The sequence below is a fragment of the Pipistrellus hanaki genome (assembly GCF_964339955.1).
Source record: "Pipistrellus hanaki genome assembly, chromosome: 15".
NCBI lineage: Eukaryota > Metazoa > Chordata > Mammalia > Chiroptera > Vespertilionidae > Pipistrellus > Pipistrellus hanaki.
The window spans coordinates 31,003,774-31,031,288 of record NC_140517.1 but is presented as its reverse complement, the minus strand read 5'-3'; the positions used below and the strand labels follow the sequence as shown (position 1 = coordinate 31,031,288).

Sequence of the window (27,515 nt, the reverse complement as noted above, 5' to 3'; positions counted from 1 at the left end):
TGACAATTTATGCAGCACCAAGTGTATGGGAGTGAGGTGCCTGTGACTCCAGTGCTCTGATCACTGCAGAACCTGCGAAGTTAGGGCAGACTGTGGCCATAGAGAGTGAGAACCTTAGCCACAACTGCAACACTGCATGCGATTGGGCAGGATGGCAAGTCTTCCCTGATTTCCTTCCCTAGTGTGGGAGAATAGGGAGATGACCCTTCAAAAATGTCTTGCTCTCTCATGATTCCTTTTTCTTGACTCTTCTCTAAGAGAGATGTTGAGAGGAGGAGAATTGCTACTGATTATAGATTTCCCATATACTCTTAACCCAGCTTCTTTTTATGTTAACATTTTACATAATCACAGTACCTGATCAAAACCAGATTAACAATGAGACACTATTAATAGCTAATCTACATACCATATTCAAATTTTATCAATGTCCCTCAGTGTCTTTTTCTGGACAAGGATCCAATCCATGGTCATATATTGCAGTTAGTTGGAAAGTCTCCTTAGTCTTCTTCATCTGGCACAATTCCTCATTCTTTGTCTTTCGTGACCTTAACACTTGAAGAGAACTGGCCATTTATTTTGTAAAGTATGCAATATAGAATGTTCCTCAAATTGAGGTAGTCTGCTGCTTCCTCATTATTAAATTTAAATTATGTATTTGAGGAAAGAATATCCCAAAAGTGTTAGGTTCTCAGTGCATTTCATCAAGAGACCCATGAAGTCAATTTGTTTCATTACTAGTGGTGTAAACTTTAATCACTTGATTACAGTGGTGTCCCCACAATTTTTCCCATTATAATTAAAGTGTCTAATGGAGAAAAACTTTATATAAATATCCTGTTTCTCACCCCTACTTTCACCTACTAATCTTTTTTTTAATATATTTTATTGATTTTTTACAGAGAGGAAGAGAGAGGGATATAGAGTTAGAAACATCAATGAGAGAGAATCATTGATCAGCTGCCTCTTGCACACCCCCTACTGGGGATGTGCCTGCAACCAAGGTACATGCTCTTAACCGGAATTGAACCTTGGACCTTTCAGTCTGCAGGCCGAAGCTCTATCCACTGAGCCAAACCAGTTTCGGCATCGCCTACTAATCTTAATCCATTGATAATTCTTACCTGAATATGTTATTGCCAGCTATTTGCCAAATGGTGATTTTTGTTTTGTTTTGTTTCCATCATTCCTTATTAACTAGAGGCTCAGTGCACAAAATTTGTGCGTGGGGGTGTGTGTCCCTCAGATCAGCGTGCACCCTCTCCAATCTGGGACCCCTCAAGGGATGTCCAACTGCCCATTTAGGCCCAATAAATAGAAAGTTGGGCATGTCTCTCACAGTCCAGGACTGTTGGCTGCCAACTGCTTGCCTGCCTGCCTTCCTGATTGCCCCTAACTGCTTCTGCCTGCCAGCCTGATCACCCCCTAACCACTCCCCTGCCAGCCTGATTGATGCCTAACTGCTCCCCTGCCGGCCCAATAGCTTCTAACTGCCCTCCCCTGCTGGCCTTGTCAACCCTAAATGCCCTCCCCTGCCTGCCAAGTTGGCCCTAACTGTCCTCCCCTTCAGGCCTGGTTGCTCCCAACTGTCCTCCCCTGTAGGCCCGGTCCCCCTCAGTTGCCCTCCCCTGCAGGCCTGGTCCCCCCAACTGCCTTTCTCTGCTTGGCATGGTCACCCTTAATTGCCCTCCCCTGCATGATTGGTCCCTCCCAAATGACCCCCCCTGCTGGCCATCTTTTGGTGGCCATCTTGTGTCCACATCAGGGAGGCCATCTTTGACCACCTATGGGCAGCCATCTTGTGTGTTGGAGTGATGATCAATTTGCATATTACCCTTTTATTATATAGGATTGGAATCCTACTGTTAGAGGTTTTCCTTCTCTCCCATTTACTATCTTCCTAATAGAAAAGTAACATGCTAATTGACTGTACCTTCACAATGCCCACTAGCCAATTAGGAGTGAGTATGTAAATTAGCCCAACAAAGATGGTGGGTTAATTTGCATATGCAGTCACTGAGCGGCCAGGGGCTGGGCAGGACTCTTCATCATCACCATGGTGATGACTCAGGCCTTTTGCAGTACCCCAGCCACTCCGGGCCTCTGGGCAGCTTGGGAAGGCAGAAAGGCTGCTCCCGGCTGGAGCAGAAAGGTGGCTCTGGCCCAAGCAAAGGCAGTGCCGGCAGCCAGGTGAAGGATGGCCCATTCTTGCATGAATCTTGTGCATCGGGCCTCTAGTATTATATAAATATATACTGGTTAATTGTTATTCTATAGGTTATAATCCATTACTATCACTATTTTGTTGCTCAAATTATTCCAAATGTGGCCACTGGGAGCCCCTTTGAGTTGGCTCCTGTGTCATTTCAATGTGTTCTCCTTTCTCTTTCCCTTTCTCTCTCCTTCTCTCACCTCTCTCTTGATTTTTTTAGTACTTATTTTCATGCACCACAATATATGTTCCAAGCTGATACGTACTGTACTTTCTCAGCCCCAGCCCTGGAATCAGATTCCCAAGGAGCACTAGCTCCTTTAATCAGAAAACTAGAGGCCTAGGTGCTCTGCCCTCGTAGCCACAATGGCTTGCCTCACCCTTGCAACCCTAGCTTTGTAGGGAAGGACATCCAAAAGGTCATTTGGCTGTCCAGTCTAATTAGCACATTACACTTTTATTATTATAGACTAGAGGTGCATGAATTCGTGCAGCAGTGGAGTACCTTGACCTGGCCGCAGGATCGGGCTGAAACCAGCTCTATAACATCCCCTGAGGGGTCCTGGATTGCTAGAGGATGCAAGCCAGGCTGAGGGACCTCACTAGTGCATGATTGGGGCTAGGAGGGATGCAAGAGGTTGGCCAGCTGGGGAGGGAGCACAGGAGGACTCCAGGGCATGTCTGGTCCATCTTGCTCAGTCCCAATTGGCCAGACCCCAGTTGAAGCTAATCTACCGTTTGGAGTATCTATCCCCTGGTGGTCAGTGCAGATCATAGCAAACAGTTGAGCGGCCTTAGCATATAATTAGCATATTATGCTTTGATTGGTTGAACAACCAACCAATTGACCAGACACTTAGCATATTAGGTTTTTATTATGTAAGATAATGTGCTTAAATAAAACTTATTAGAGACTTCCAATAATTGTTATGTAACTTAACATATAATGCAAAAATATTACAACTGGATACTTCCATTTCCATTTTTGTTACAGTCATATATTTTATTTCTAAATATGTTTAAACCACTCCCTGCCAGCCTGCTCGCCCCCCTGCTGGCCTGTTTATCCCCTACTGCTCCCCACCAGCCTGATTGCCCCCAACTGACCCCCACTGATGGCCTACTCTCCCCTAAGTGGCTCCACCTGCCAGTCTGCTCACCCCTAACTGCCCCCCCTCCGCCGGCCTGACTGTCCCCAACAGCCAACCCTACCAGCCTGATCACCCACAACTGCTGTCCCATCCTGGGTTGATCCCCCACAACTTCACTCCCCTCTTGGCCACTAACTGCCTCTACCTCAGCCCTGCCATCATGGCTTTGTCCAGAAGAACATCCAGAAGGTCTCCTGGAAGGTCTCCCAGTCTAATTAGCATATTACCCTTTATTAGTATAGATAGAGGCCTGATGCATGGGTGGGGGTCGGCTGGTTTGCTCTGAAGGGTGTCCCAGATTAGGGTGGGGGTTCCCTTGGGGGGTGGGGCAGCCTGGGAAAGGGGCCTGTGGTGGTTTGCAGGCTGGCCACACCCCCATTGGGGTGGAGGTCCCCACAGGGGACAGTGCCAGCCTGGGCAAGGGGCTGGGGAGTTTGCAGGCCAGCCACACCCCCATGGGGTTAGGATCCCCGCTGGGGGGCATAGCCATCCTGGGTGAGGAGATAAGGGCTGTTTTCAGGCTGGTCACACCACCTTCAGGATGGAGGGTTCCCCGCTGGGGTGCCTGTCCAGCCTGGATGAGGGGCTAATGGCCGTTTGCTGGCTGACCCTGCCCCCCCAGTGAGGACCCTCACCCCATGGGGACATGGCCAGCCTGGGTGAGGGGCTGAGGGTCATTTACAGGCCCCTCCCTCAGCGGCTGGCCTGGGTAAACCAAGCCTCCTGTGCGCTCAGGCCAGTTGCGTGACCACCTTCCACAGGCCCTTCCTTCAGCCATCGGCCCAGGTGGGCAGAAAGCATAGCTTCCTCCATCGCCAGGGATAACCCAAGCCTCCCGCCCGCTCTGGCTGGCTCTGTGGCAGCCTCCATCTTTGTCCCACTAATTGGCATATTCCCTCCTGATTGGCTGTAGGCATCACAGTGTTCCCAGCACCACTTATTAAAAACTTTGTCTTTGCCCCAGCGATTTGAGAAGCAACCATCTCTATGATCATAAACTAAATTTCCATATATAGTTGGTTGATTTCCAAGCCTTTTGTTTTATTCCATTGGTTGTTTATCTATGTACTACTACCACACATATTTGTCCCACGTTCCGCGGCGTTTAAAAAGAATTCTTTCCAAAAATCGGGACTTTTTAATAAGGCTGCAGGATGCGGGACAGATTGTTAAAAATCGGGACTGTCCCGCCAAAAGTGGAATGTCTGGTAACCTTAACACAGTTTAATTATAGAATCTTTACAGTATATTTTAATGTTTGGTACAACCAAGGTCCTAAAATTCATTTTTTGTCAAATTGTGCAGTTTATTATTATCACTATTTCTGCAGCCAAGAGTTTTAATGGCGTAGATCTACATCTTTTGGAGAGTTGTGATTTGTTGATTTATAAACACTGGCCCCTGCATAATTGTTTTTAGATAGCCTGGGTCATTATAGCACTCATTATTGATATCTCTAATTTTCACCGTATGGTTTAACAAAAAAGGTCTTCTGCTATTCCTATCTTTTAGGAGAAAGAATGTGAGGACCTATTACAGAAGTCTGGATTCACAAATCTGGGATAAAAGTTTGTCTCAGTGACCAGATCGAAAGATGCGGGTTGGGCCAGGATCACATATAATGGACTCAAGGCTCAGTGTAATCAAAATGATATTTATTCATGTCACCTGGGTGTAGGTTGTCTGACTCGAGAAAGAGCCAGTGATAAATTGGGGAGGGAGCAGGCTTTTTATGCTCTCAGGGAGAGCTGCAGACCAGGCTTTGGCTTGACATATGTATCAGTGAAGCATAGTAATCCCTCCTTTGGAAAACTGCTGTTTGAACTACTCTGTTATTCTTAGTCTCTTATTCTGTAGGTCAATTCTGTTCATTTTAGACTGTAAAATAACTTTGTTTTTGCTTAACTAGAAAAGATAAACTTAACTGTCTGACCTTGCAAGCTAGCCATCTAACATAAGGGACCGATGTGCTGATATTGATGCCAGGTGCCTATATAGATATGATACTCAAGGTTATAGGTGTCTGTATAACTATGATATGATACTCAGGGTTACAAGTTGTCTGTATAGATATGGCAGGTGTTTGCTAGATATGATATGTATTCAAGGTTATAAGCTGTCTATAAAAATAACTTACACAAGGACCTAAAAAAGATGCAAAAAGAATGCTTCCTCCTTTGGGTGTTTAGAATTTGACAAAGGTAATATGCTCTGAATCTGTGCGTAATAAAGATGACTCGTAACTAATTGGCTCATTAAGACGTCTTGTCCAGCTTGCTGATTTGTGATGCAACATCAGGACCGCAGTTTTACAGCCTTGCCCTTTGTCCTTTTGCTGGCGCCAGACGCCCTTCTTCCTGGGGGCTGTGCAGGAGTTATGGTCTTCGGGCATTTCTGTAAAATGCCTAAAGGGGAGCAAGTTTGTGCAAGGTTTAGGCTGCAGAACGAGCTTTCCCTTTGACATTTGTTAGATTTTGTAAGGCTCAAGCCTTGTGTTCTCCAGTTAACCCAATCACAGATCTAATTTGATTTTGGTCATTTTGATTTTGGAATAGTTTTAATTTCAGGCCAAATTCCTTGTTTTTCTTTTGATAACTTAAATGAAAATAGATGAATGTAGTCGTAGTACTTGGTTACAACAGGTTTTAAAGAATGTCTTGATTTCCTTTAATTTTAGGGTGTGGCAAATTCTATGAAATTTTATACACAGTTTTTGCATACATTTATTCATTTTATTTTTTCTTAAAAGAAGGTTCATGATTTCATAAGATTTTATTTCTTTCTTTTTAAATTGGCTTTTTCTTTTTTTTTTTTAAATATATTTTATTGATTTTATACAGAGAGGAAGGGAGAGAGATAGAGAGTTAGAAACATCAATGAGAGAGAGTCATCGATCAGCTGCCTCTTGCACACCCCCCACTGGGGATATGCCCGCAACCAAGGTACATGCCCTTGACCGGAATCGAACCCGGGACCTTTCAGTCCCCAAGCCGACGCTCTATCCATTGAGCCAAACCGGTCCCGGCTAAACTGGCTTTTTCTTTAAGCCAATTATTTTTCTTCTTTAAAAAAAATGTTACTGATTGATTGATTTTAGGGAGAAAGAGAAAAAACACATTAATTTGTTCTTCTACCTATTCATGCCCTCATTGGTTTATTCCCATATGTGCCCTGACTGGGGATTGAACTTGTAACCTTCGTATATTGGGAGGATACTCCAACCATCAGAGCTACCCAAGCAAGAACTTCATAAGATTTTCAAGGAGACTCCTGACCCATGAAAATTTAGAACCAAAGATGCAAAATCAAAGACAGTAAGGCTTTTAAAATGTCCAAAATTTGTGCCTAACAATAAGGAAACAGAAGAGGAGTGTTTTACATTTATATGATGGAATATTATATAGCTAATAAAAAACATGCTTTAAAGAATTAACCAGAACAATGAAATTGCTATAATGATACAGCATTTCAAATAATTAATAAAATGGTGTTAAAATTGTACAAAGATTTCATCCAAAATTTTTTTTAAAAAAAATATATTTTTATTGATATTTTACAGAGAGGAGGAATGGAGAGAGATAGAGAGCTAGAAACGTCGATGAGACAGAAACATCGACCAGCTGCCTCTTGCACACCCCCTATTGGGGATGTGCCCGCAACCAATGTACATGCCCTTGACCGGAATCGAACCTGGGACCCCTCAGTCCGCAGACCGACGCTCTACCACTGAGCCAAACCGGTTTTGGCCATCCAAAATTTTTTAAATTAATAATTGAATGAATAAGTAACTTACCATGTATCTGAAATCATGCTTTTTGCTTTGTATACACTTTTATTTAATCTGGAAATAGTCCTTTCTTGGACATTGGTCATTCACAAAATGAAGCTATCTCATGTACCAGAGGACATGAGTCAACATTTAAAGGACTGTTAAAGAACTTGTTATTTGTTTGAATCACACTAATTTCCTTTTTTTTTTTTTAATCAATCTTTATTGTTCATATTATTACATGAATCTTTATTGTTCATGCCCTCATTTCTTCCCCCCTCCACCAGGTTCCCACCCCACCCTCCGCCCCCTCCCCATCCCCCATTGTCCTCATCCATAGGTGCAGTTTATGTTCAGTCTCTTCCTCCCTCCCTTTCCCCAATAGTAAATCCCTTTTCAGATAGTAAATCAGTTACTTAGCATTTTCTCATATCAATAATACCTCCACATGCCCAATGATACATTTCACACAAAAGACATTTCCAAATGGGTCAGCCAGCCTCATCCAGGCCCCACCCAAGGCACTCCCAGATCAACACCCCAGCCCTATACTAACTCAACACATCCAGATCTAAGCCTTCATCACTTGATTCAGCAGACCCTCAAGTTCCCACAAAAGTTTCCAGCCATGTCTGAGAGGCAGCCGTGGGGTAGGGGCAAGCGAGGAGTGAGCTGTTCCGGGCCTGGCTGCTCCGGGCCTGGCCTCTGTTGCTCTGGTTCGTTCGACAACCAGCTGCTCCGGGTCTGGACACTGCCGCTCCCGACCTAGCTGCTCTGGACTTGGCTGCTGCTGTTCCGGGCCTGGCCGCACCCGACCCGGCTGCTCTGGGCCCGGCTGCCCCGAGTCTGGCCGCTCCCAGCCTGGATGCTCCGGGCTTGGCTACTGCTGTTCTGGGCCTGGCTGCTCCCAACCCGGCTGCTGGTTCTGGGCCTGGCTGCTCCCAACCCGGCTGCTCTGGGTGTTCCTGGACTGGCCACCCTGGGCTTGGCTGCCTCCGCCTCAGGCCTGGCTGCCACTGCCCCAGGTCTGGCTGCTCCAGTGTTGTTGCTCTGGTTCTGGCTACTGCTGCTCTGGGGCCTGGCCGTTGCTGCTCCGGGCCCGGTTGCCACTGCCTTGTGCCTGGGCACTCTAGGCCTGGCCGCCGCTGTTCCAACATTCTGTCCTTTTTTCTTTTTTTTTTCTTTTTAAACGCATATATGTTGCAATGTTGGCTGGTGAGTTGAGTTCTGACTTAGTCTTTGATTTTTCAAGATCTTCTTTGTATTCTTTCTTAAGTAATTTTACTATCTTTTGCTCTCACTTGATTTCTTCACATTGAGAACTTCTTTGGTTTCTTCCTCCTTGTCCTAGGAGCTCAGCAGGTTGTCCTGTGGCACCCCTTTGTTCTCCGCGGGCTCCCGCGCTGCTCCAGCCTGTTGCCGGGGTCGGCTCCACCCAGGAAGCAGCCCCCGGCTTTGGCTCCGTTGCCCACACTCAGAGGTCGAAGGCTCAGGGGCACCCCCACCCCCTGGGGGCCCCGTCGCCCCACTCCCTGCCGGCGCCTGGCTGGCCGGTGTCCGGCAGGGGCTCCTGCTCCCTGTCGCATTCCTCCAGTCTGGAGCTTTTTTTTCTCCTTCCCGCTAGAGGAGTCTAGGATCAGAGTCAACAGACTGTCCTCTGCGTGCAGTGCGCGCGACTCTGGGTGCTCCGCTTTTCGCCACTCCCCTGGGATTCCGCCTCACAGCCTCGTCTCCCCCTGCTCGAGCCTGGGTCCCTAGGGATTGGCACAGAACCGGGGGTCAGAGCAGTCCGGACTGAGGCTCAGCGCCGCCGGAGGCCCTGTTCCTTCCGGCTAGGGTAATCCAGCATCAGAGTCAACATTCAGTCCTCTGCGCGCAATGTGCGCGCGACTCCGGGGGGACCCTGCTTTTCGCTGCTTGCCTTGGATTCCGCCTCACAGCCCCGTCTCCCCCTGCTGGAGCCTGGGTCCCCAGGGTCTGGCCCATAACTGGGGCTCAGCGCTGCCGGTTCGGGGGTTCAGGCCAGGCTGGGGGTTTTATTTCCTTCCTGCTAGGGAACACCAGGCAGCACCCAGCCCTCTCCTCCTCTCCGGCTGCAACCTCTCCGCGCACGTGCGTGCCAGCGCGCAGCATGTCTCCGTACCTTAGGCTTTTTTTTCAGCTCCTCTGATTTTCCTTCTGGTTTTCTCTTTCCTTCTTGTTGTAGAATTTTCAGTCAGTCAACTACCTGTAGCTCTGGGCGATGTCCACTCTACATTTTAGTTGTATTCCATTGAAATTGTTGTGTGCTGCTGCAGTTAGGTGTCTACCCGAGCAGCCATCTTGGATCCCGTCTCTAATTTCCTTTTTTGTCCCCATTCTTGGAATAGACATTGGCTCAATTGCTCTTAATAAATACAGCTACAACTCTGGTTATTCATTTTTGTATAAATGGCAGTAATGTTATAACCTACACTAATAAAAAAGAAACATTCAAATCACACTACTCCGCTATGCACAACAACCAATCAGAGTGAGTATGCAAATTGACCAAAAACATGGCGGCAGCCCCGCCCCACAGCCGCTCCCAGCCTATGGGAGTCAGAGACGTCAGGTGCCAGCGCCTGAGGCTGGCTACAGCCGCAGAGACCAAGAAGCTGCCTGCCCCGTGATTCCAGGCCACAGCCAGCCTCAGAAGCCTCACGGCCTCCTGCCCCACTTCCTGGGGAAGACTCAGAAACCCGGCCCCAGTGCCTGAGGCTAGAGAAGATGAAGCCGCCTGCCCTGTGATCCCAGGCCACAGCCAGCAGCAGAAACCTCAGGTCCGCCTGCCACAGCCAGCAGCAGAAACCTCAGGTCCGCCTGCCCCGCGTCCTGGGGGAGACAGAGAAACCGGGCCCCAGCTCCTGAGGCTGGATGCGACCTAGGAGACGAAGAAGCTGCCTGCCCATGATCCCAGGCCACAGCCAGCGGGAGAAATCGCCCACCTCACATCCTGGGGGACACAAGAAACCCGCTGCCAGTGCCTGAGGCTGACAGCAGCGCCGGAGATGAAGAAGCCACCTGCCCTGTGATCCCAGGCCACAGCCAGCCGGAGAAGTTGCCCCCACTGCATCAGAGGGAAGATGGAGAAGCAGATGCGGAGAAGCCGACGCCTGCAGTCCAGGAGCCAGCACCTGCAGTTGGCTACAGCTGCTACAAGGAGAAGCCGCCCACCCCACAGTCCTGGGCACCAGCACCTGCGCCTGGCCGTGACCTGGGAGATGGAGAAGCTGCCCACCCTGCGTCCCGGGTGCCAGCACTTGCAGCTGCAGCATAGGCAAAGCCACCTGCCCACCATCCTCTAAGTCTGCAGCCAGCCTGGGCGCCTATGGCTGACCAAAGGGAGGGAAGCCCGTATCCCTGGTGCCTGTGGTTGGCTGGAGGAGGAATCCTGGGTTCCAGGTGCAGGGCCGAGGTAGAGGTGATTAGGGGCAGTCAAGTCAGCAGGGTACCAGTTAGAGATGATCAGGTTGGCAGGCAGAAGTAGTTAGGGGCAATCAAGCAGGCAGGGGAGCGGTTAGGAGCCAGCAGTTCTGAATTGTGAGAGGGATATCTGACTGCCAGTTATCTGAGGGGTCCCAGATTGGAGAGGGTGCAGGCCAGGGACACCCTCCCCCCCACAACCCCCCCCTCCCCCCCCGTGCATGAATTTCATGCACCAGGCCTCTAGTTTTATTATAAAATGTATAAGCTTAATGCAAAAATCTAAAAAAATTGCTAAAAATGTAATTCCTTAATTTAGTGATATTATTGGGATGTATATTTAAATATTTTTCTTTGGGATTTTATAGAATGGTACCACTTTTTAAATTTTATTAAATTCATTGGAGTTAACATTGTCCAATAAGATTATATGTTTAAATTGCACAATTCTAAAATATATCATCTGGCCGAAACCAGTTTGGCTCAGTGGATAGAGTATTGCCTGCAGACTGAAGGGTCCCAGGTTCAATTCCGGTCAAGGGCATGTACCTTGGTTTCAGGCATATCCCCAGTGGGAGGTGTGCAGGAAGCAGCTGATCGTTTCTAACTCTATTCCTCTCCCTTCCTCTCTGTAAGAAATCATTAAAATATATTTTTAAAAATAAAATAAAATACATCATCTGTATATTGCATTGTGTACTCATCAACAAAGTCAAGTCTCCTTGCATTATTATAAATTTGACCCCTTTACTCTCTTCAATACCCACCCCCCCTTCTCCACTACGGTAACCACCATACTATTGCCTGTGTCTATGAATTTGTCTTATATGTAGGTTTCTTGGTTTCTGTTTAATATCCCACATATGAGTAAGATTATATGGTTTTCATACTTTTTTGTCTGACTTATTTTGCCTAACATGATATTCTCAAAATCCATCCATGTTGTCACAAATGGCAGCATTTCATCTTTTCTTATGGCTTAGAGTAGCAGTCTGTTATGAAAATGTACCACATCTCTATCCAATCATCCATTGAAGAATACTTAGATTGTTTCTATGTCTTGGCCACCATGAATAAAACATAAGAGTACATATATATTTACAAATAAATGTTTTTAAAGTTTTTGGGTAGAGACCCAGAAGGGAGAATACTAGGTCATATGGTAGCTCTATTATTAATTTTTTTAGGAACATCCATACCATTTTCCAATGAGGCTGTACCAATTTGCATTCCCACCAATAGTGTATAAGGGTTCCTTTTTCTCCATGACCTCCACAAAACTTGTTATATCTTGTTTTGTTGATAATAGCCATTCTAACAGGTCTGAGGATTGTGGTTTTGATTTGCATTTCCCTTGTGAAGTTGAGCATATTTTCATATATTTGTAGGGAATTTGTATGTCTTTTTGGAAGAAATGTCTTTTTAAGTCCTCTCTTCATTTTTTAATTGGATTGTTTGTTTTTTGTTGTTGAGTTGTATGAGTTCTTTGTATATTTGGATATTAGCCCCTTAGCAGAGGTATTGTTTGCAAATATCTTCTCTCATTTGGTTGGTTGCCTTTTTGTTTTGTTAATAGTTTCTTTTGCTGTGCAAAAAACTTTCAGGCCTAGCTGGTTTGGTTCAGTGGATACAGCGTTGGCCTGCAGACTGAAAGGTCCCAGGTTCAATTCCAGTTTGGGGCACACAGGTTCTGGGCTCAATCTCCAGGGGGGAGCATGCAGGAGGCGGCCAATCAATGATTCTCTTTCATCATTGATGTTTCTATCTTTCTTTTCCTCTCTGAAAAAAGCTTTTTAGTTTGATATAACCCCATTCATTTATTTTTGCTTTTACTTCCCTTTACTTTGGGGTCAAATTCATAAAATCATCTCTGAGACCGTGTTTTCTTCTATGTATTTTACTGTTTCATATCTTATATTTAGATCTTTATTCCATTTTGATTTAATTTTTATATACGGCAACAAATACGGTAGTCTCTAATTTCATTCTTTTGTATGTGGCTTTCCAATTTTTCCAACACCATTTATTGAAAAGGCTTTTTTTCCCCTCCATTATGTTTTGGGTTTCTTTATAAAAAATCATTTGCCATATATGTGGATTTATTTCTGGGCTCTCAATTCTATTAGTCTTGGTGTATTTTTCTGCCAAAACTATGCAGTTTTGATTGTAGCTTTGTAGTACAATTTTTTTTTTTATCCTCACCCAAGGATATTTTTTCCATTGATTTTTAGAGAGAGTAGAAGGAAGAGGAAAAGACAGAGAGAAATATCAATGTGAGAGAAACACATCAATTGGTTGTCTCCTGCACAGGCCCTGACCCAGGCTGGGGAGGAGCCTGCAACTGGTTACGTGCCCTTGACAAGATTCCAACCCAGGACCCTTTGGTCCACAGGCCAATACTCTATCCATTAAGCCACATTTGCTAGGGTTATAGTATAATTTGAAGACAGGCAGTAATATTTGCCTTTGTTCTTTTTCCTTAGGATTGTTTGGCTATTCAGGATCTTTTGTGATTCCATACACATTTAATTTTTTTCTTGTATTTCTTTTAAAAATGTCATTGGGCTTGGCCAGCATGGCTCAATGGTTGAGCATGGACCTATGAACCAGGAGGTCATAGTTCAGTTCCTGGTCAGGACACAATGCCAGGGTTGTGGGTATTTAGGAGACAGCCGATCAATAATTCTCATCACTGATGTTTCTATCTCTCTCTGCCTTTTCCTTCCTCTCTGAAATATATTTTTTTAATGTCTTTGGGATTTTAACAGGGATTGCTTTAAATCTATATATTGCTTTGGGTAATATGGCCCTTTTAATTATATTGATTCTTCCAATCCATGAAATAGAATATCTTCAATTTCTTTAATTTTTTAAAAATAATGTAGTTTTCAGTGTATAGGTCCTTCATATTCTTTGTTAAGTTTATTCCTAAGTATTTTATTATTTTTGTTGCAATTGTAAATAGAATTGTTTTCTATTTCTTTTTTTTTTTAATTTCATTGTTAATATATATTAGCACAATGGATTTTTATACACTAATTTTGCATTCTGCAACTCTACTGTATTTCTTTATTGTTTCTAGTAATTTTTTGGTGGAATCTTTTGGGTTTTCTACATAAAGAATCATGTCATCTGCAAAAAAAAACCACCTTTTTACTTCTTCATTCCCAGTTTGTATACCTTTTATTTATTTATCTCGCCTGATTGCTCTGGCTAGAATTTTCAGTACTCTGTTGAATAAGAGTAATGAGAGTGGGCATCCATTCTTATTTCTGATTTTAGAGGAAATGCTTTCAGTTTTTCACCACTGAACGTGATATTTACTGAGGATTTGTCATATATGATCTTTATTATGTTCAGATACCTTCCTTCTATACCTATTTTATTGAGCATTTTAATCATAAATGGATCTTGTATCTTGTCCAAAGCTTTTGCTGCATATGAAGTTTATAATTTATTTTGTTAAGGTTGTGTATCACATTGATCAATTAGCATATATTGAACCATTCTTGCCCTTCTGGAACGTATCCCACCTGGTTCTTTTTAATGTATTGTTATAGTCCAGTGGTTGGCAAACTCATTAGTCAACAGAGCCAAATATCAACAGTATAACAATTGAAATTTCTTTTAAGAGCCAAATTTTTTAAACTTAAACTTCTTCTAACACCACTTCTTCAAAATAGACTTGCCCGGACTATGGTCGTTTGTGAAAGAGCCACACTTAAGGGGACAAAGAGCCGCATGTGGCTTGCAAGCTGCAGTTTGCCGACCACAGTTATAGTCAGTTTGCTAGTATTATGTTTAGGATTTTTGCATCTATATTAATCAGAGGCTTGGTCTGTAATGTGGGTGTGTGTGTGTGGGTGTGTGTGTGTGTTGCCAGGTTTTGGTGTTATGGTAATGTCCTCAAAAAATAAATTAGATAGTATTGCTTCTTCTTCATTTTTTGGTAGAGTTTAAGAAAGATGTGTATTAAGTCCTCTTTGAATGTTAGGTAGAATTCACTAGTGAAGTCCTGGACTTTTACTTTGGGAGGTTTCTTTATTGTTTCAATATTCTTACTGTTGGATTTTCCAATTCTTCATGATTCAGTCTAGAAAGGCTATATATTTCTAAACATTTGTCCATTTCTTCCAGGTTATTGAATTTGGTGGTGTATACTATCATATGCTATTTTACAGTCCTTTGTATTTCTGTGGTGTCTGTTGTAACGTCTCCACTTTCATTTCTGATTTTGTTTGAGTATTTTCTTGTGTTTTTTTGCTTTTTCTAGCCAGTGGTTGCCATGGTTCTTATTCTGGCATTAAGAAGGGTTCAGCAGCTCTGATCAGTTTGGCTCAGTGGATAGAGTGTCTGCCTGTGGACTCAAGGGTTCCAGGTTCGATTCCGGTCAAGGGCATGTACCTTGGTTGCGGGCACGTCCCCGGGGGGGCGGGTGCAGGAGGCAGCTTATCAATGTTTCTCTCTCACTGATGTTTCTAATTCTCTATCCCTTTCTCTTCCACTCTGTTAAAAACACAATAAAATAAAAATTTTTAAAAAAAAGAAGAAGAAGAAGAAGAAGGGTTCAGTGATCTTGAGAAAGGCTGTGTATAACTGAAGTAAGAGTCCAGAGATGAAAGATAATTTTGAAAGGCATTGGTAGTCAGAGGAGCCTAGCTAAAGAAACTAAGTTCTCCTTGTCTCAGGACCCCTTGCTTTTTATTAACACAAATTGTCCTAAGGGTAGGGTTTCCTACAGAAGCATTGTCAGATTGGGGAATAGCCTAGAACTGTTCAGGTGTTTGTCCAGTAGGAGGCAACAACATATTAAGAAGACCTGAGCTGTCTTTCAGCAAATAATCATCCTTTTCAGGTTTAGGGAAAATGCCTTTAGCCATTACAGCAGGTGACAACAAATGTGACAGCCCTTGTTTAGTCCCCAAGTTCCATCAACTTTTTGATGAAACTCTTACAATTATGATATGCTGGAATTGGCTTCTGGTAGAGGTTTGTTAATGTTGTCAAACTTTTTAAAAAGCAAGCTTTGTTGTGTTAATTTTTTCTATTGTCTTGTTCTCTACTTTGTTTAATTCTTATCTGATTTCTATTATTTCCTTCCTTCTACTGACCTTAGGCTTTGTTCTTAAAGGTAAATGTTACATTGTTTATTTAAGATTTTTCTTGTTTCTTTTTTTTAAAAATATATTTTACTGATTTTTTACAGAGAGGAAGAGAGAGGGATAGAAAGTTAGAAACATCGATGAGAGAGAAACATCGATCAGCTGCCTCTTGCATACCCCCTACTGGGGATGTGCCTGCAACCAAGGTACATGTCCTTGACCAGAATCGAACCTGGGACCTTTCAGTCTGCAGGCTGACGCTCTATCCACTGAGCCAAACCGGTTTCAGCTTTTTTTGTTTCTTGAGGCATGCCTACAGTGCTATAAACTTTCCTCTTATTACTGCTTTTGTTATATCCCCAAAATTTTGATATGTCATATTGTCATTCTCATTTGTCTCTGTGTATCTTTTTATCTATTTTCTTCTTTTATGACCCTGCTATTGTTTAATAGCATATTATTTAATCTTCACATATTTGTGAGTTTTCCTGCTTTCTTTTTGCAGTTGATTTTCAATTTTGAAGCACAGGGACTAGATAATATGCTTGGTATGATTTCAGTTTAAATTTATTAAGGCTAGTTGTATTTACCAACATATGGTCTATCCTTGGGAATATTCCAGGTGCATTAGAGAAGAATATATAATCTGGTGTTCTGGGATACAAAGCTCTGTAAATATCAATTATGTCTATTTAGTTTAATGTGTCATTTAAGCATGATATTGTCTTATTGATTTTTGTTTGGATGATCTTTCCATAGCTGCCAATGGGGTATTTAGGTCCCTTACTATGATTGTTTTTGTCAGTTTCTCCCTTTAGTTCTGTTAGTAATTGCTTTATATATACTGTATATATTGGTGCTCCCAGGTTGGGTGCATATCCTATATAATAAAGCCTAATATGCTAAGTGTCTGGTTGTCCAGTCAGTCATTCAATGAATCAAAGCATAATAGGCTAATGAGTGCTAGAGCCACTCAACTGCTCACTATGATGTGTATTAACCACCAGGGAACAGACACTCCAACTGGTAGGTTAGCTTGCTGCTGGGGTCCGGCCAATCGGGACTGAGTGAGATGGGCTGGACACACCCTGGAGCCCTCCCGTGGGCCCTCTCTGGCGGGACAACCTCCCACATCCCATCCCTGCCCTGATCATGCATGTGTGGGGTCCCTTGGCCTAGCCTGCACCCTCTTGCAGTCCAGGCTGAGGATCTCTCCCAAGTGTATGAATTTCATGTACCAAGCCTCTAGTGTAGTAATAAGTATTATGTCTTTTTTATGTATTTTCCCTGTTATCGTTATAAAATATCCATCTTTCCCCTGGCCAGTATTGCCCTGTGGCTAGAGTGTCTGCCTGTGCACTGTGGGGTTTAGGGTTTGGTTCCTTGACAAGGGCAAATGCCTGGGTTGCAGGTTCAATCCCTGGACCCAGTCGGGGTGCATGCAGGAGGCAAACAATCAAGGTGACTCTCTCACTTTGATGTTTCTCTCTCCTTCTCTCCCTCACCCCATCCTTTCCACTCACTAAAAATGAATGGGAAAATATTCTCTAATGAGGATTAAATTCACACACACACATACACACACACACAGAGAGCTTTGTCTCTTGTTACCTTTTTTATCTTGAAATCTATTTTGTCTGATATAAGTAAATGGTTACACCCACATTGCCCTGGTTATTATTTGCTTGGAATATCATTCCAACCCTTTTACTTTTTTTGTCTTTGTAACTGAGGTGTATCTCCTGAAGGGAGCATATAGTTTTCCTGTTGTTGTTTTATTTATCAGGTACTCTGTGCCTTTTTATTGGTGAGCTCAGTCCATTTACATTTAGGGTGATTACAGATATGCCAGAGGCCAGATGCATGGATTTGTGCACATTGAAAGGAAATTAATTAGGAGGTGGCCAGTGGGGCAGGACTGGGTAAGACAGGCCAGACACGCCCTGGAGCCAACCTCGTTCCACCATAATGGTCACTTAGGCTTTTATTATACAGACTAGGGACTCATTGCATGAATTCGTGCACCTTGAAAGGAACTGTTGGCTGCAAAGCTGTAGTGGGCACAGGGGCAGGTCTTGGCCCATCCTCTGCATGCCCTCCAGGCCTCTCCTGCCATGGCTCCCAGTCTCCTGTCTGCCAGCAGCCAAGCTCCTGCCTCTACCACTCCCACACGCTGACAGTGCCAGCCATGCTTGCACCCACTGGTGGCACTGAGTAATTGGGACCAGTGCCAGCAGTGGGTACAAGCAGCGGATCTAGCAACAGCAGCAGGTGTGAGCAGGACCATCACTGGCAGTGGGTGAGAGAGCTGGCTGTTGACCCCGATTGCCCCTCAGGAGCAGGGGAGGTGGAGAAGCCCTGAAGGGTAATCAGGGCTGGCAGCCACCACTCACACCTGCTGACAACACCAAGTGATTGGGGCCAGCACCAAGTGCTGGCAGTGGGTGTGAGCGGCAACTCTAGTGCCGGCAACAGATGCAAGTGCCCATTGGGACTGCGGCATGTGAGAGCAAATAATTTTCAGTAACCACCAGAGGCTAGCCTTGATGACAGGAACCAGCCCCCTACTTTCTTCTTGTGCCCTCTCTCACCTGCTCCACCACCCTGAAGTGGCCAATGCCCACCATGTTCTGCCCTCTACCACCTGCTGCCAATGTCTTCCATGTTATGTGCGCTCCCCCTCATGGTCAGCACACATCATAGCAACCAGTAGTTCGGTTGTTCGGCTGTTTGGTCTATTTGCATATTAGGGTTTTATATAGATAGATAGATAGATAGATAGATAGATAGATCCTATTCTGAACAAGAGTTGCAATTTTCTACTTCCTTCTGTCTGCTGGTCATCTTATTCATAGTTTTATATCCATTTGTCTTTTTTATCTCAGGTTGAAGTACACCCTTCAGTGTTTTCTATAATTTAGGTCTTGTGGTAAATTTTCTCAGCCTCTGGATGTCTGGAAAGCCTTTATTTCTCCTTTATATTTGAAGGATAACTTTGCTGGACAAATAAATCTTGGCTGAGGAAAACTAAGATGGTAGCGTAGGTGAGCAACTAGTCTGCCATCTCGCACAACAATTTCAAAACTACAACTAAAAGACAAAACGTCTATTTTCCAAAACCATGGGAAAGCTGGCTGAAAGAGAAAGGAGCACAAACGCCGAAAAGCTGAAAAGCCTAGGTACAGAGGCATGCAAAGCGGGCTAGTGACGGGTGACAGGGCGCATGGCTTTTTTTTTTTTTTTAATTGATTTTTTACAGAAAGAAAGGAAGAGGGATAGAGTGTTAGAAACATCTATGGGAGAGAAACATTGATCAGCTGCCTCCTGCACACCACCCCCCACTGGGCATGTACCCGCAACCAAGGTACATGCCCTTGACTGAAATCGAACTCAGGACCTTTCAGTCTGCAGGCCGACACTCTATCCACTGAGCCAAACCAATTAGGTCTGCTTGGCTTTTTTTTCAACCTGAAAGGAAACAAGCTTCTGATCACTTTGAAATCCAGTTTCTGGGGTTATGTAGGGAACCCAGACTCCTACAGGGAGAAGCTGGTCTGTCGGCCATCGGTCCAAAAGTGAGGGTGACTTTTTTGCAGAGGTGTGAGCAGCAATCATTGTTTACTGCACTGGAGTATGGAAACTTGGAAATGTTGAAAGGCAGAGACGGCTGACGGCAGCCATCACTGTTTGCCACGCCTCAGCCTAGTGACATCCTGAGATCCTGCCCTGCCCTGAGGCCACGCCCCACCCTGAGGCCCCACCTTGCACATTCTAGAAACCCACCCACACTCCACACAGCTGCTTTTGCATAAGCAGCAAAAATGCCAAGAAAAGGAAGGAGATCTCAACAAAAGAAATGGAGAACAAAAGACTGAATATAGAGTTCAAAACCACGGGTATAAGGTTTTTTAAGAATTTCCTAGAAAAGGCCGATAAATTTAACGAGATCCTTGAGGATATGAAAAAGAAATTAAACCAACTAGAAATTAAACATACATTGACTGAAATAAAAAATATTATACAGAGACCCAACAGCAGACTAGAAGAACTCAAGAATCAAGTCAAAGATTTGGAATACAAAGAGGCAAAGAACACTCCTCCGGAGAAGCAAGAAGAGAAGAGAATCCAGAAAGTTGAAGATAGTGTAAGGAGCCTCTGGGACAACTTCAGGTGTACCAACATCAGAATTATGGGAGTGCCAGAAGAAAAAAGAGAGCAAGACACTGAAAACCTATTTGAAGAAATAACGACCAAAAGCTTCCCCCACCTGGTGAAAGAAATAGACTTACAAGTCCAGGAGGTGCAGAGAACCCCAAATAAAAAGAATCCAAAGAGGACCATATCAAGACACATCATAATTAAAATGCCAAGAGCAAAAGACAGAGAATATTAAAAGCAGCAAGAGAAAAACAGTTAGTTATTTACAAGGGAGAACCAATACTGATTTCTCAACAGAAACTATGCAGGCCAGAAGGGAGTGGCAAGAAATATTCAAAGTGATGAATAGCAATAATCTACAACCAAGATTACTCTACCCAGCAAAGTTATCATTCAGAATTAAAGGGCCGATAAAGAGCTTCACAGATCAAAAAAGCTAAAGGAGTGCATCACCACCAAACCAGTATTATATGAAATGCTAACAGGTGTTCTTTAAAAATAGGAAAAAGAAGAAAAAAGTAAAGATAAAAATCATGAACAACAAATATTGATACATATCTATCAACAAGTGAATCTAAAAGTCAAGTGAAGGAGAAACCAAAATGGCAGCATAGGGTAGACACCCGAATGCAGCCTACCACAACAAATTTAAATTTAGAACTGGAAAACGGGAGGCATTGTCCTGAAGCACCGGATGGCTAGCTAAGAGGAGGCTCTGCCATCTGGGAAGGAGAGAGAAGGCACGCTGAACCTCAGGAACTGTGAAGGTTCGGAGAACTGTGCACGCGAAAGGCGCTGCCTTACTCCCGGCGTGCGGAGAGGGCGGACCAGCCCGAGTTCACTACTGGCTTACTCCTGGCGCAGAGGGCAGATAGCTAACACGTGGCTGGATTTCTTGTTTGAGAAGCAAACAGAATCACCCTATTGCTCTGATAGATGGCCCCAGACAGGGAGAGGCCAGACTGTCAGGCAGCGGGCAGAGATCTCGGAGGTGTGTGAAGCCACAGGCCATTACTGTGGGACTTGGGGAGGAGCTGAAGGGAAAACAAAGCTTGTCTGCACCAACCCGAGACTCCGCCCCATCCAAGCTGAGCACAGAAGCTCTCCCAGAGGCTGGCTTTCTCTAAGGAGGGACTGGCCGGAATCGAAAGCTTGTCTGCGCCTTTACCAAAGAGGTGCGCACACCTGCAACCAACCTTCCGAAACTCACTGTGAACAGGACTTTTCTAAAGCGACACTGACAGGGAACCAAAGATTGTCTGTGCCACCCTGAGACCCCGCCCCTTCCAAGTGGAGTACAGAAGCCCTCCTAGCTGAGATACTGCTGATCCTCACAGCCAATTGGCTTGGAGATCAACGCTTCCCAGTGATACCAACAATAAGCAAGGCTTAACAACAAGACTGCACACACAGCCCACAAAGGGCTACACCAAGACTGTCCACCACAGGTAACTGGGAAGGCTGTGCTACTGGGCTCTACCAGAACACCTAGCACACAAAACTATTCCATCAAGTCAGGGAAACAACTAAAATGCAGACAAGAGGAAGGACACAAAGGAAGGAGATGGAGGAAAAGAAAAGATTGGACATTGAGTTCAAAACTACAGTTATAAGGTTATTCAAGAATATCCTAAAAAAGGCTGATAAAATAAATGAGACCTGTGAGGATATGAAAAGGGATCAACTAGAAATGAAGAAAACATTGTCTGAAATAAAAAATATTACACAGTGCCGGGACTGGTTTGGCTCAGTGGATAGAGCGTCGGCCTGCGGACTGAAAGGTCCCTGGTTCGATTCCAGTCAAGGGCATGTACCTTGGTTGCGGGCACATCCCCTGTGGGGGGTGTGCAAGAGGCGGCTGGTCGATGTTTCTCTCTCATTGACATTTCTAACTCTCTGTCCCTTTCAATTCCTCTCTGGGTAAAATCAATAAAATATATTTTTTTAAAAATATTACACAGAGTCCTAAAAATAGACTGGAAGATCGCAAGAATCGAGACTAAGATTTAGAATACAAAGAGCCAGAGGATACTCCTCCACAGAAGCAAGACGACAAGAGAATCCAGAAAGTTGAAGATAGTGTAAGAAACCTCTGGGACAACTTCAAACGATCCAACATCAGAATTATGGGTATGCCAGAAGAAGAGAGAGAGCAAGATACAGAAAGAATACTGGAAGAAATAGTGACAGAAAACTTTCCCCACCTGGGGAAAGAAATAGACTTACAAGTCCAGGAAGCTCGCAGAACCTCAAACAAAAGGAATCCAAGGAGGACCACACCAAGACAAATCATAATTAAAATGCCAAGAGCAAAAGACAAAGAGAGAATATTAAAAGCAGCTAGAGAAAAGCAGGTAGTTACCTATAAAGGAGCACCCATACAATTGTCAGCTGATTTCTCAACAGAAACCATGCAGGCCAGACGGGAATGGCAAGAAATATTCAAGGTGATGAACAGCAAGAACCTACAGCCAAAAATACTCTACCCAGCAAAGCTATCACTCAGAATCAAAGGCCAGATAAAGAGCTTCACAAATAAAAAAAAGCTAAAAGAGTTCATCACCACCAAACCAGAATTATATGAATTGCTGAAGGGGGTTATTTAAGAAGAGAAAGAAGATAAAGATAAAAATTATGAACAACAAATACGTAACTATCAACAAGTGAAACTAAAAGCCAAGGGAATTTAAAAACCTGATGAACAATATTAACTGGTGAATATAATAGAATCAGAGGTATGGAAGGGGAGTGAACTGAAGATTCTCAGGGAAAAGGGGAGTGGGGGGTGCGGGAAGAGCCTGAACAAAAACTGTGCACCTATGGATGAGGGCAATGGGGAATGAGGAAAGGACAGATGGTATGGTGGGAACCTGGTGGAGGGGAGCAATTTGAAGGGGGGGAGGGGAGAGGAACACATTTGTGATAATCTGAACAATAAAGATTTATTAAAAAATAAAAGAAAACTATGGTACATCTACATAATGGAATACTGTGCTGCCTTAAAAAAGAAGGAATTCTTAACATTTGCAGCAACCTGGATGGAACTGGAGAACATTATGCTAAGTGAAATAAGCCAGTCAATGAAAGAAAAAATTCCACATGATCTCACTCATTTATGGATAATAAAGAACATTATAAACTGAGGAACAAAAAGATAGGTACAGAGGCAGTAAAGCATCAGACTATCAAATTACAGCGTGAACGTTAGGGAGAGGTGAGGGAGATAAGATATCAACCGAAGGACTTGTATGTATGCATATAAGCATAACCAATGGACACAAAACACTGGGGGGGGTGAGGGCATGTATGGAAGTATGGTGGGAGGCAATGTTAAGATATGTACACACATCATACCTTAATTTGAAAAATGGAAAAAAATAAAATAGCATGAAAAAAATAAAAGTCAAGTGAATTAAAAATCCGAGGAACATAATAAACTGGTAAATATAATAAAATCGGGGCATAGAATGGGAAGGAATTGATAATTCTCAGGGGTGTCTGTGTGGGGGGTACAGGAAGAGACAAAAATCATATACCTATGAATGAGAATAGCGGGGGGTGGGGCGGAGGGGAGGTAAGGGCAGAGGGTGGAGTGGGGACCAGGTGGAGGGGAGCTATGGGGGAGGGCACAATTGTAATAATCTGAACAATAAAGATTTATTTTAAAAATTAAAAATAAATAAATCTTGGCTGGTGACTTCTGTCTTTCAGTAATTTGAATATTTAAATCTCTAATTTTTGTAGAGTTTCTGCAGGAAAACCCTATAATGATCTAATGGCATTTCCTCCTTAGGTTACCATCTTATTCCCCCTGGCTGCCTTGATTATTCTTCCTTTGTCATTAATTTTTTATGGTTTTAATACAATATGCCTTGGAGAAATTTGGATTGAGATGCTTGGGTGTTCTGTTAGCCTCTTGGTTTCAAGAATCTAGTTCTTGCCCTACCTGGTTTGGTTCAGTGGATAGTGCATCAGCCTGCAGACTGAAGGGTCCCAGGTTTGATTCCAGCCAAGGGCACAGCTGTACGCAGAGGCTTTTGCATATAAATAGCCTCATCCTTTGAAATTTAAACTTACCTAACAAACTGCAACTGAGTCAGAGAGACCCAGAACATCTAAAAGAAGGCTCAAGGCCCCACAGCAGGAACATTGCTTTACAGCTAGGCTTCATCTGGGTACCTCCAAAACCCAATCAAAGAAAAGAAATCTGCATATTTCTCCATACAGGCTGAGGCTAAATTAGCACCTCCTTGGAGATCCAAGAGCCAGTGTACCCAGTGGTCAGAGAGAGATCATCCAGATTACAACTCCTCATATCCATAAGGGACACACTAAGAGCAGACACAGTGAGCACCAAAGCCCCTCTGAAGCAAGTCTTGCCTCGTAAGGGTGTTTCCAGCACAGAAGTTCTCCCATCGAAGATACAGCTGATCCTCACAGCCAGTTGGCCTATAGGTAAATTCCTCCCACTGATACCAACAACAATCAAGGCTTAACTACAGTAAGACTGTGCACACAGCAAACAAAGGGGTGCACAAAGAGTGTCCACCTCAGGTAACTGGGGAAGCTGAGCCACTGGGCCCTATAGGACACCTAGCACACAAAGCCACTCTATCAATTCAGGGAAGCAGCCAAACTGCAGAGACAAAGAAACAGGTCACAAATGAAAGAAATGAAAGAAAGTAAACCACTGGATATAGAGGATTTGAAATACAAAGAAACAAAAAACACCCATCCAAAAATTTGGAGATAGTGTAAGGAACCTCCGGGACAACTTCAAGGTACCAACATCCGAATTGTGAGGGTGACAGAAAAAGAGAGAGAGTAAGATGCTGAAAATCTATTTGAAGAAATAGTAACAGAAAACTTCCCCACTTGGTGAAAGAAATAGTCTTACAAGTACGGAAACCACACAGAACCCCAAACAAAAGGAATCCAAAGAGGACCACACCAAGACATATCATAATTAAAATGCCAAGAGCTGCAGAAGCAGAGTGGTGCAGCAGAAGCGTGCTAGGCCCATAAAATGCTAAGAGCAAAAGACAAAGAGAGACTATTAAAAGCAGCAAGAGAAAAACAGTTACCTACAAGGGAGCTCCCATATAATTGTCAGCTGATTTCTCAACAGAAACTATGCAGAACAGAAAGGAGTGGCAAGAAATATTCAAATGATGAATAGCAAGAACCTACAACCAAGATTATTCTCCCCAGCAAAGCTATCATTTAGAATTGAAGGTCAGATAAAGAGCTTCACAGACAAGAAAAAGCTAAAGGAGTTCATCACCACCAAACCAGTATTATATGAAATGCTGAAAGGTATTCTTGAAGAAGAGGAAAAAGAGGCCGAAACTGGTTTGGCTCAGTGGATAGAGCGTCGGTCTGCGGACTGAAGGGTCCCAGGTTCGATTCCGGTCTGGGGCATGTATATTGGTTGCGGGCATATCCCTGGTGGGGGGTGTGCAGGGGGTGGCTGGTCGATGTTTCTCTCTCATCGACGCTTCTAGCTCTCTATCCCTCTTCCTTCCTCTCTGTGGAAAATCAATAAATCAATCAATCAATAAATAAATAAATACATAAATAAATAAAGAAGAGGAACAAGAAGCCAAAACTGGTTTGACTCAGTGGATAGAGTGTCAGCCTGCAGACTGAAAGGTCTCGGGTTCTATTTCAGTCAAGGGCATGGCATGTACCTTGGTTGCGGGCACGTCCCCAGTGCTGCGCGTGCAGGAGGCAGCTGATCAATGATTCTCTCATCATGGATGTTTCCATCTCTCTCTCTCCCTCTCCCTTCCTCTCTAACATCAATAAAGATACTATATAAAGAAGAGGAAGAAGCCGAAACCAGTTTGGCTTAGTGGTAGAGCGTCGGTCTGTGGACTGAAGGGTTCGGGGTTTGATTTCGGTCAAGGGCATGTACCTTGGTTGCAGGCACATCCCCAGTAGGAGGCGTGCAAGAGGCAGCTGATCAATGATCCTCTCTTATCGATGTTTCTGACTCTCTATCCCTCTCTCTTCCTCTCTGTAAAAAAATCAATAAAATATATTAATAAAAAAAAAGAAGAGGAATAAGAAAACGTTAAAGATTAAAATTATGAACAACAAATACATATCTATCAACAAGTGAATATAAAAACCAAGCATATAAAAAATCTGATGGCCGAAACCAGTTTGGCTCAGTGGATAGAGAGTTGGCCTGCAGACTGAAAGGTCCCGGGTTCGATTCTGGTCAAGGGCATATACCTTGGTTGCAGGCACATCCCCAGTAGGGGGTGTGCAAGAGGCAGCTGATCGATGATTCTCTCTCATCGATGTTTCTAACTCTCTTTCCCTCTCTCTTCCTCTCTGTGAAAAATCAATAAAATATATTTTTACAAAAATAAAAATAAAATAAAAAATCTGATGAACAGAATCAACTGGTGAATATAGTAGAATCAGGGGCATAGAAAGGAGTGGACTGACTATCTTCCGGGGGAAAGGGGTGTGAGGGGTGCGGGAAGAGACTGGACAAAAATCATATACCTATGGATGAGACAGTGGGGAATATAAGGGCATGGGTTGGGGTGGGAACCAAGTGGAATGGAACTATGGGGGTGGGGGTGGGAGACGAGGGACAACTGTAATAATCTGAAAAATAAAGATTAAAAAAGCTGTGGTTCATTTACACCATGGAATGCTATGCAGCTGTAAAAAAGAGAGAATCATTGATCAGCTGCCTCCTGCAAGCCACCACTGGGGATTGAGCCCACAACCCAGGCATGTGCCGTTGGTGGGAATTGAACCAGGGACTCTTGAGCCAAATTGGCTAGGGCTGCTCTGTTTCTGAAGCCTTCCTAGTTCATTCTTCATCTCTTTTATTGAGCTCTTTCAGCTCTAGAATTTTTATTTATTTATTTTTATTTTTTTTGGAAATAAAGTACTCATTCTTTTTGTTGATTTTATTTCTGAGTTCATTAAAAGGTCTTTCTGAATTTTCTTGTATCACATGGAGTTTTTTCATAAACTTCAGTCTCAAATTGTCATTTAAATTACATTTCATGTCTTTAAGCTTATTTTTCTGGAGATTACTCATGGTATCTGATGAATTATGTCTCTGCTTTTATGGGAATGAAACTGCTTTTTTTTTTAATGTATTTGACACTACTATTTTAAGAGATGGGTAAGTAAGTTTCTTTTGTTTTTTAGTAGAGGGTGCAAGTTTTTATTTTTCTCTTGCTTGCACTGCTGGGGCTTCCTGGATCTTTTAGGATGGTGTTTCCTCCACTGTGGAAAATTCCCTTTATTCCCTGGGGAGATGGGCATCCCCTCTGTCACCTTAGTCTCAGGGCTCTACCCTGGTGAGGAAATGTGGTGGGTGATGGGACCTCTGAGATCCCAGTACTGCCTACAACAGATGCTGCCAGTAATGCTGTACTATCTGAGGTGTCCCAGCTGCCTCCACTGGGCTCCACTGCTATGGATGGGGGCAGGTTGGGCTTATTCTTACATTTGTGGCCTTGTACTCCTTCCAATAATGGTGGCTGCCGAACTTCAGTTGGCACACCTCTATGTCTTGACCCCTGTTCATGCGTTTAGCAGCACTATGCATCTGCTGCTCAGGGAGAAATATTTCTTCTCTCTGGTCCTCAGGGCTGTCAAGAGTGTGTGCTGTAATCCGACACTGAGCAGTTACAAGGTCTGTT

The 27,515-nt window shown here is 43.8% G+C and overlaps 1 protein-coding gene across 5 annotated transcripts in view; it reads left to right on the top strand.

Moving 5' to 3' along the window:
• The window catches only part of ZNF565 (zinc finger protein 565), a 65,257-nt gene that overhangs the window by 1,216 nt on the left and 36,526 nt on the right, over positions 1–27,515 (top strand). The gene's annotated exons all lie outside the window — the stretch shown is intronic.